We start from the raw sequence: 11260 nt of genomic DNA on the forward strand, positions 1-11260 counted from the left end.
TATACCTCTTCATGCAAATCGCCATTCAAGAATGTACTCTTTACATCCATTTGGTATATTTTAAACTTTCTAAAGCACGTAATGGATATAAATAGTCTGATTGATTCAAGATGAGCTACTAGGGCAAAGGTCTCATCATAATCAATACCTTCAATTTGAGTGTACCCTTATACAACCAGCCTAGCCTTATTTCTAATAATGTTACTAAGTTCATTAGACTTATTTTTGAAAATCCACTTTGTTCCGATAATGTGTTTATCTTTCGGTCTTGGAACTAAGTACCAAACATCATTTTTAACAAATTGATTAAGCTCTTCTTGCATTGTAATAATCCATTTTTCATTAGCAAGAGCTTCTTTTACGTTAGCCGGTTCTATCTGAGATGTAAAGTACACATAGTTACACATATTTTCTAGTTGTTTATGAGTGCGCACACCAGTGAGAGGATTTCCAAGAATTTGATTAGAAGGATGATCTTTAATTGTCCTCAGTTCAATGTTATTTTGACTTGATGAAGAGTCTGGTTTATCAATTAGAAGAACATCATTTTTTGAACTTGAGGCTGGTGTATTTAAGTGATTGTCTATAACCACATTAATGGATTCTTGAATTACACTAGTCTCTTGTTAAGAACTCAATACGCTCGACTATTTAGAGCATACCCTAAAAATATCCCTTCATCACTTTTGGTGTCAAATTTACCCAGATTTTCTTAGTTACGTAAAATGTAGCGCTTGCTGCCGAAAACTCAAAAGTATTTGACAGTAGGCTTCTTATCAAACCACATTTCATAAGCCATTTTACCATTTGATTTTCTAATGTAAATGCGATTAATTATATAACAAGCACTATTTACGGCTTCGGCCCGAAGAGTTTTAGGGAGCTTCATACTATTTAACATTATATTTGCCATTTCTTAAAGCACTCTATTTTTTCTTTCTACTACACCATTTTGTTGTAGTGTTTTGGGCATAGAAAATTCATGTGATATTCCCTGATCACTGCAAAATTTCTCAAAACCACTATTTTCAAATTCCGAACCATGATCACTATGAATCTTAGAGAATTGTGATTCTTTTTCTGTTTGGATACGTTTAAGTGCCTTTTTTTACTTCATCAAAAGTTTCTGATTTGTCTCTTAAAAAGACTACCCATGTGTATCTAGTAAAGTCATCAATAATTACTAGAATGTTCTTCTTGCCACCTCGACTCTCCGTTCTAGTTGGTCCAATGAGATCCATGTGGAGAAGTTCGAGCGGTTTAGATGTGGCATTGGAGTTCACCTTTTTGTGAGTAATCATGGTTTATTTACCAATCTGGTATTCATCACATATTTTATCTATTTTCTGTATTTTGGGTAAACCTCTTACCAACTCTCTTTTGCTCAATTTATACAAGTAGCGGTAGTGTACATGTTCGAGGCGTTTATGCCATAATTCGGTTTCATCAGTATGGACCATGTAGCACGATAAATTAGATGAGCTTGAATCACAAACAATATAGTAGTTTTTAGAAGTTCTGCGACCAGTTAATATTACAGAACCATTTTTATTTAGAATTTCACATCCTTGGTTAGTAAATTTTACACTATAATTATTATCACATATTTGAGAGATGCTTAATAAATTGTATTTTAACCCTTCTACATATAAAACATTCTCAAATAGAGGGAGATTAAAGAGTTGAACCGTACCTTGGCCAATAATTCTATAGTTGCTACCATCACCAAATGTGACTGAACCATCAATCATGTCTTTAAGATTGGTGAACAGACCCTTGTCGCCTATCATATGTCTGGAGCAACCACTATCTAGGTACCACTTTGAATGGCTCGAAGCTTTGAAAGCGGTGTGGGCAACCAAACATGTAACCTTAGGGACCCATTTCATTATAGTCTTGGGTCTAGGAGTATAGTTGGTCTTCTTATGATTGTAGTTGTTATAAGACTGACCCAATGAGTTAGATTTTAGGAGCTCCTTAAGTAATTCAACAATTTTCTCAGCTAAAGGATTATGATTATGATTTTTATTGTTGATATGGTTGCTTTTAGGTCTTAAGTTTTGAAAAGTCTTAATAGTTTTAGAATGATTTTGATTTAGACTTTTTCCTTTTGAGTTAGAAGACTCTCCTTTCACATATATGAGTGGAGTATTCCCATATTTGGGGGGAATACTTTTGTCGTAGCCCAATCCAAATTGATTGTCATATTTTTTAGATCTAGATAAGAGTTTTTCTAACTTAGGATCACCTTGGGCATACCTCCATGTGTCTTTTAAACTCAAAAGTGAAGAGACTTCTAGTTTTAGCTTTTCATTTTCAGATTTTAGATTTTCAACCTAGGAGGTTTTGAAATCTAAGTCGCACTTAGTTTTTTCAAAGCAGTCTGAAATGTGTGATTTTTCTAAGAATAGATTATCAAAATTTTCTTTAAGTTTTGAAAACTTTTCTTACTGAATTTTTAGTTTTATAGCAATTTTGCAACTTTCCTTATATAGGGCATTATAAGCATCTTGAAGATCTTCTTCATTTTCATGGTCACTATTCAGATTTTCTTCACTAGTTGAATCATCATTATTTGAAAAAGTGAACTTGGCTAGAGTCATTAGGGCTTTAACATCATTACTCGACTTGGTTTTAGAATCTTCTGACTCAAAAGAAACTTTAGAGCAGGAAGATTCATCCCATGTAGCCAACATACCTTTCTTTTTTAGGTTTGTCCTTTTTAGGACATTCGTTTGTTAGATGCCCATATTCATGGCAGTTGTAACATTGACTGTCTTTTAAAGATTTTCAAGTTTTAGATCTAGATCTTTTCTTTTCATTAGGTTTTTGTAAATCAACCCTCTTTTTACTTTTAAAAATATTATAAAACATTTTAGCTAAAAGGGCCATATCATCTTCAGAATTTTCTAAATCAGAATTGTTATTTTCTTGAGAAATATTTTTAAAAGATTTAAGGGTGATGGATTTACCTTTAAGAGCTTTAAAGTTTAACTCATAGGTCTGTAAAGAACCAACTAATTTTTCTTCCCTCATATTATCCGTATCACGAAGTTCCTAAATCGCAGTTACCTTTGAATTGAACTGTTCAGGCAGTGAGCATAGTATCTTGCACAGACTTTACTTTCTAGGATTCTATCACCAAGACCCCACATAGAGTTGACAATGTCATTCAATCTTGTATAGAAGTCCATGAAAATTTCACTTTCTTCCATACGTATTTCCTCAAATTTGGTTGTGAGGATTTAGACTTTAGATTTCTTGACAATTATTGTTCCCTCGTGTGTCATTTCCAAAACATCACAGGCTTGCTTTGCAGTATCACAGGATATAATTCTCTTGAATTCATCTGGTAATAGTGCGCAAGTGATTGCATTTAGAGCCTTTGCATTGACATTACTCTCATTTTTCTAAAGATTTGTCCAAGTAAAATAAGGTGTTACTTTTACAGTTACAGATCCATCGGTACCAGTCACTTTAGTGGTAGGAGGGGTCCAATTGGTCACAGTGGCTTGCCACACGCTCTCATCAATGGATTTTAAGAAAATCCTCATTCTGTCTTTCCAATAGGCATAACTGGAGCCATCAAATGGTAGAAGCCTAGTGACTGAAAGGCTATAAAAATTTGACATCTTAAAAAGCTCAGATCGATTAGCTCAGGAAATAAATCCAAAATAAATAAGGTGAGCTATTAGGCTTTGATACTACTTGAAAATGCCGAGCTAAGAGTCCTAGAGGGGGGGTGAATAGGACTATGCCAAATTAAAAATTAAATGTGGAATTAAACAAATATAAATAAAGATAACACTTAAACAATTTCACAATGTAGAAAAGAATAACAACCTCAAACGTATAAGTATTGAGAGGTTAATACAGATGTTTTTAGGACAACCTTACACCAAAAACCAATGATTTATGGTAGGACAACCTGATTCCTAGAACAGTCTGTATATAAAAATCTCAAACCGATACAAAGGAATAGAGAATAAAAAAGCAAAGAAAATAACTAAGTTATTACAACATTACCACACTTACATAAAAAGATTACAACATTCTCCACAAATGCTTAAAAAGGAAATTACAACATCCACACAATGCCAAAATCAATCATTCACCACAAGGCTAGAAATTATAGCGGTTCGCTTGTGTGTACACCAACTGTTTTGAAAAATAGCCACACAACTACTCCACTCCCAATATCCTCACATAGTGGATATTAGCGTTCACTATGAAATACGTTTTTCAAGGTTCACCTAAAACCCTCACAATTGTGTCTTTCAAGTGGGCTTACACAATTCAAAAACCCCACTCTCTGAGTTTTCTGGATCACCTCAGACAAATCAGAAGAAAGAGATTTTTCCTGGCACAATCTCAAAGAAACTAAAAGAAAAGATTTACAGAAATGTAAAATACTTATTTGGATATTCTCCTTTAATGTAGCTTGAAAGAACCAATTCGGGGTAGAAGTTCAACGTAGATGTTCAATGTCCAGACTCACTTATGAAAAGGTTATAAGTTTTAAATGATTTTTTGATTAAATCACTTTGGGCTAGCTTGATTTGATTTTGATTCCAAGAACAGGGAAAACTTCAATCCCTTCTTCAAATAAGATTGGAATATAGAATACAAAATCAAATGCAAAAAGCTAATTAAAGAGAATATTAAATGAGTACTAAATACCTTAAGAATATCACAAACTTATCTCTCAGAGTGGTGTCTTGATTTTGCTTGAATCGAATGAAAAACTCTAAAAATCGTGCTCTATTTATAAATGCAAAAACTGCTCACTCGACTGGCCCAGAGGTCAGCTCGACTGGTTGAAGGACCAACAAATTTTTAAAATTTCGAGCACGATAAGATAAAGTTGTTCCACGACTGGTCAAGTGGGAGGTTCAATCGGTCGTGTGGCCTACACGATTAGTCATGTGGGACCCAATTTAGTTGCTGGACTTTGAGTCGAGCCTACACGACTGGTCGAGCATTGTTCACTCGATTGGTCGAGCAGTCTTCAGAACTGGTTATGGCTATAACAGAAAATCCCAAAAATTAGTAACAACCCTTGGACTGGTTGAGGAATTTCTTGGACTGGTAGAGCCGGTACTAAGACTAGTTGAACAGAGGCTAAGACTAGTCGAGAAACAACCTATACACTTATAAAGTGACCCAATTAAAGTATGCAATCAATATGACCTAACCTATAGTCAATCTAGGGTCATTTATACCTTATACGCGATGTTTAAACATTGAGTCATCATTTTCTTTGGTTGATAGATGATCTTGAAGTACATGAAGCTTGACATCTTGAAGTATGTTGAAGCTTGAACTTGTAACACTTTAAAGCTTGATTTTGAAACACATTGATGCTTGAGCTTTAGATACTTGAGTTACATTTCACTTTGAGCTTTGAGTTCCAAAGTAAAGTACTTTGTCTTAACATAAATGAAGTGTTGAAACCTAGAACTATTGAAGCTTGAAAGAATGAATTATCACTTGGTATTGTACTTGAACTTGTGTATCTCTTGATATTACATTTGAAGTTCTTAAGGTAAAGACCTTTGTTCTTGTACATGAGATGCATGATCTTGAATATGTGGATGAGCTACACAAGACACAAATTCTAAGAGGTTTTGGCACTACAAAATTTGACAATCATAGGAGCTAGAAAACATAGTACTTACAGTTCTTCACCTACTTGAACCACATAATATAACTCTTGCATGATTCCCTAGGTAACTACCAGAATCGAGTGAGATTGGCCATGGTAATCTCCCTATTCCTAAAAAAGAACTGAGCATGGAATTTCTCCTCCAACTCCTGCCAAGTGTGTATTGTGTCTAGTAGTAAATTTGTGTACCAAGTGAAGGCCGATGTGGTCAATGAGTGACCAAATAACTATAACTTATAATAATCATTATTGGCCAGTTCGCCACATTGCATGGTGAACCGACTGACGTGTTCAATAGTCAACTAACTAGGCTCACTCGAGAATAAGGCAAAATTCGGTCGATAATTTCTCAGCAATAGATGTTATCAATCGACCCACTTGGGGTATGGTTTATGATATACAGGAATAGCATTGCAGCTGAGCACTTGGCGAACAACTTCTTGAACAAGTTGTATTATCTAGTCATGGTGCACCCGCTGAGGCTTTACGGCTGGTGGGTGATCCGGACCAAACTGGTTAAGATTATCTTGGTATCTAGGGCTCTATTGGGGGTCGAACCCTCCTGGTGGTCCATGATTCCTATTTTCAGGTATAAAATTCCTAACTTCGTACTCCGGTTGCCTAACTTCCATAGGAGGTGGCGCGTTCCTCAGCTCCGGGGTAGGAACCGGGAGTGGGTTACATTGTAAAGGTGACATAGGTAGTAATGGAACCGTGTTGCCAACTGAACTTCTATCAGCATTGTGCTATGTTGCTAGTGGTGTTTGTTCTGTTATCAAGGCCACTATTCATTGCATGACTTTAGTCTAACTGGTCATGTAGCGATTAGTGCTCTCGGCTTGAATACAGAATTGTTCCCCTTGGGCTCTTCCGTATTCTTACACCATATGGATGCCCATTTGAACATCCCGAAGTACAACAGACACCTCGTCTAGGAGCACGATCCGAGATGTAGACGGTCCTGTTGGGTCTTTAGTCGGGTTGATGTGAGTTTCCCATAAATCTCAGTTGAGCCCACTTGAGTTTACGGAAATAATGTTAGCCGAGCTTGAGGGGCTAGATGAGACTCGCATCAAAGCATTAAATTCTATTATGGCCAATGAAGCGGCCGTGGCCCAAGCATATAATAAAAGAGTTAAAGGAAAAGCCTTTAAGGAAGGGGACACAGTTTGAAAAATAGTCATTCCTATCGGTTAGAAGGACCGAGCATTGGGAAAATGGTCACACAGGTGGGACAGACCATATGTTATCAAGCAAGTTCTAAGGGCAGGTGCTTATCTTCTCAGAGATTTAAATGGTAATGTTGCTCCATTGCCTATATATGACTGATTCCTGGAGCAATCATTCCCTTCACTATCGGAGGTCGTTAGAAATCAGGCCGAATCAGTTCAATAAAAAGAATTTAATCGCAATTAAATAAAAAGCCCTAAATGATGGAGCCTAGTTAATCTAGTTAAATAAAGACTCGGAGGCCATGAGTTTTACCCACACTAGGGTAGGAAATGTCATATAAGAAAAGGGGGAGGGTCAGACCGCTAAGTCACACCCCTAGCCCACTTTGCATGAGTGAAGGCTCGGGCAACATCAAGCTTTGCAACTCTCACCTAGTTCTTCCTTTCATTCTAGGACACTTGTTGACGCATGAGCTTGACCAAAGAGTGCTCAATGTAGGCCAAGTGGCTGTCTAAGGCCGCTTTCTCCATCTTAGCCGATCTTTCTTCAGCTTCGCTGATAGCGGCATGACCTTGGTAGAGTTCCAACTGGGCACCACAAAAGCGACAAGCTCAATGCTCTCTGGCCAATCATGATCGTGATGTAGCCAATTAGTCTGGACCAAGTCGTGAAGTATGCAGTTGCGAGAATGAGTTAGCGCTCGCAACATTTTTTGGTTGAACTCGTGCTCACGAGTCCAATGTAGACGTTTCTTCCAAGCTGCCTCATAACGGGCTGATAGAGTACGACATTCTCTACCAAGAGCTGATAGGTGTCTCAGGGCATTTGTGCAACTGTTAAATTCAGCGTCTGCTTTAGCAAACACATGTCTAAGGTGCTGGAGTTCTAAGAAGATATTTTAAATTTCTTAGGAAGGCCGCTTGTTGATACTCAAATATTATATATTTAACCCTTCAATTGTACTAGTTTTCCTGGCATTTAATTGTTAATTCGATTTAATTATATATATTTTTGTCATGTGAGCTGATTTGGAAGCCTATGATGAATACACACTTAAAAGGATGGATTTAGAGCTTAAAAGAAGGAAGAATTGGAGATTTAGAAGTCATTAATGAAGAATTCACATTTCAAAGATCCAAGGAAATCAAGTGAGGAATGAAAGAATTAAAGGTTTGAAGTGAAGAAAAGGAATCCTGAAAATTGGCTAGAAAAATGATATTCTAGAATTCCGAGTCTAAAATAGAAAAATCCTGAAATAGACTTCGGTCCGACTGAAATCGCGCAAAATGGTTAAGCAAGAAAGTGGAATTTTCAGCCTTAATTTGATCTAACCAAAGCCAACTTCGGTCCCACCTAAATTTGACATATTCTACACATATTTTTCATTCGCGACTTCGGTCCGACAGAAGCGTAACAAAAGTGTGTAAATCCAAGGTTGATTTGTAAAATTTCTAAGTCGGTGCGAAAGTTGGATTTTCACAACTATAAATAGGAGTTCTTAGGATATTCTAAAGAATCTTCTAGGGTTTGGAAAGGGAGATAAGGCCTAGGTGGAGCGCTGCCAACATTCTTCTACTTCGATTTCTTCACGGGTTTTAGTAGATCTTTCTAGTTTTTCTTTTATTTTTCTTCTAAAATGTTAGTCTTCTCAGGCTAATCTCTTAGCTAAGGTTATGAGATGAAACTTGTAGTTTATTTTGATATTTAGTTTGCTTTAATTCAAGTATATGTTGAACTTTCATTAAGTTTTAGTTTAAATAAAGATATATTTCCAGTTTTTTATGGTTTGTTGTGACTGAAATTACAATAGATGCTGTGAAAGCTTTTGATATTATCTTATTGGCTTTGGAATTATATGATTTGTACAAGTCATTGTTCACCATCGTCTATGGGCATGGTGGATGATTGAAGTCCCTATGATCATTACAATTAGATGGATATTTAAGAACTAAACTAATGAAAAGTTTAGATTTTATTTTAACTGCTCCATCATCCAATTGGAAAGGATAAAACTTCAATTCCAATCAAGTTATCATTAAATCAAGTAAATTAATATTGAGATTACTATAGGTGGATTCATCTTTATTATTTCAAAACCTTCTTTTAAATCACTGGATTAAAAACCCAGACCAACCAAGTTAGATTTAGATTAGTTCTAGACCGTGTTCCCTATTCCTTGTGGATTCGACCTCATTCTCACCGAGTTATTACTACATCGCGACCCTACACTTGGGGTTGTGAACACTGTTCCTGCTCAAGAATCTCACTGATATCTCGGAGGAAAGAGAATCATTCATTTGTCGAAGAAGAATGCAAGAAAGTCTCTATACCCGAGTCAACGATGTCATCCAGAAGCTTAAAATGATCCATTGAAGATATAATCTCTCTTGCAGTGGTGTTAATTAAGGTTAGTCCGTTTGATGCTTAACTCTTTCTTTCATATACTGAGTTTAAAAGCCACAGTTAATGTGCACTATTAACTGAGTAACAATTGGGTTCTCGGTAATAAAGGAGTGATTCTCGGAGTTGTGGAAGGTAGTTGAATAGGTGGAGCCTTATTCAGAAATAATGGCTCAAGCGTTTAAGTGCTGCACCCACGACTTGAATTGCCAAATGTGTGTATCGCAAAGTGGGTGGCTGTGTGCAACCTTCGATTAAAATTAGATACATCTATCATAGCAGCAGTTGATTGTTTTATTAACTGGGCCAATATATGAGATTATCAAGCATAACCATTCCATTCTCATGGCTGCAAGGCAAACGCCCATAAAAGAAAAAGGTTTTCGATCGGTCAGGTTCATTTCATTTCATTACTCTTCTGGTATTAAACAACATGATTACATAAGATTGGAGGACCTCCCTTGATAGTAAGGATGACATCAAGGCCCAAGTATATTCATTACAAGATACCTAGATGGAAAAGATAAGGATGACATCACAAGTTTCAATTACATCATTCATAATTACTCTTTCAAATATTTCAGATTGAGTGTTACATCTTCTTCTAGTTCTACTCCTAGTTACTTTCAGAAATGTACAAGATTAGTCCCTGTGGATTCGACCTCGGTCTTATCGAGATTATTACTGCATCGCGACCTTACACTTGGGGTTGTGAACAAATTTTTGGCACCGTTGCCAAGGACTACGACTATATTTTTCTGAGATTAATTGGTATTAGAATTAGGTTAAGATTAGGATTTATTTTTTCTATTTTTAGGTTAAGATTTGTTTTCTGAATTTGTTTTTAGAAACTAACTTGGTTTTCTCTCTTGTGGGATCCTAACCTAGCAATCTCCAATATGGTAAACTTTTTCCAAATCTTTTTTTTTTTTTAATTTCTTAATTGCTTTAGTCTCTCTTTAGTTTTCTCTTTAGGTTTAGGTTAGATTCTGAACTTGAGGGCTGAGAGTGTTTCATGCCCAAGTGGGCCGTGATAACACTTTATGTCTCTTGAGTGAAGGAGGATTAGTCGAAGGGCTACCTATCCATCATAGGATTAGACACCACTTGAGGTCCTTCGAGTTAATAGAAGTGATGGCTGCAAATTAACCTGCAAATCAACCTTAATCTCTGGTTGAGGAAGCTAAGGATGAGAATGAAGTGCATCATGCACCCCCGCCTCGTACTTTATGAGATTATCTACAACTGGCGTGGGTGAGCTCATAGTCCTGAATGATCTTTCCAGAGAATGCAGGACATGTGGATATCAAGCCAGGAGTGATCTAACTCCTTCCAAAGTTCCATGGACTTGAATATGAAAATTCATATCTACACATGAAAGAGTTTGATGAGATAATAGCCACTTTATATTTTCCTAACGTGTCTAAAGACATGATCAGGTTTTTACTCTTTCCCTTCTCCTTAAAAGAAAAGGCTAAGATGTGGTTGCCCTCACTACATCTATGATCGATTAATAGATGGAACAACATGACAAGGGAGTTCATTAAGAAAATTTTCCCATATCATAAAATGAACACCTTCAGAAAGTCAATCATGAACTTTGCCCAAAAGGAAGATGAAACATTCTTCCAATGTTGGGAGCGGTTTAAGGATCTTGTCATTTCATGCCTACAACATGGTTTTGAAATATGGTGCACAACGAATTTCTTTTATGATGGGCTGACATCTTCCATGCGCCAAATGGTCGAGACAATGTGTAATGGGGAATTCACGAACAAAGATGTCGATGATGTGTGGGATTATTTTAACAAGCTTGCTGAAAACACACAATCATGGGACATCTCCCCAAAACCTAGTACCACTTCTAAGCCTACTCAATCAAAGGAGAAGGGCAGAATGTATCTTTTAAAAGAGGAAGATGATATAAATGTTAAAGTAGCCAGTCTTACAAGGAAACTCGAGGCCATGGAACTTAAGAAAGATAAGACTAAGGAAGTTGTTTCCGGTATTTATGCTACAAAA

At 36.5% G+C, this 11260-nt stretch overlaps 1 non-coding gene across 1 annotated transcript; it reads right to left on the bottom strand.

Moving 5' to 3' along the window:
* Positions 1-10813: 10813 nt before the first annotated feature.
* On the bottom strand, positions 10814-10920 carry LOC131222095 (small nucleolar RNA R71). Its single transcript, XR_009159803.1, has one exon. It is a non-coding gene; the product is annotated as a small nucleolar RNA R71 (small nucleolar RNA).
* Between the last annotated feature and the right edge of the window lie 340 nt (positions 10921-11260).

The sequence above is a fragment of the Magnolia sinica genome, chromosome 12, assembly GCF_029962835.1.
Source record: "Magnolia sinica isolate HGM2019 chromosome 12, MsV1, whole genome shotgun sequence".
In the NCBI taxonomy this organism is placed as follows: Eukaryota; Viridiplantae; Streptophyta; class Magnoliopsida; order Magnoliales; family Magnoliaceae; genus Magnolia; species Magnolia sinica.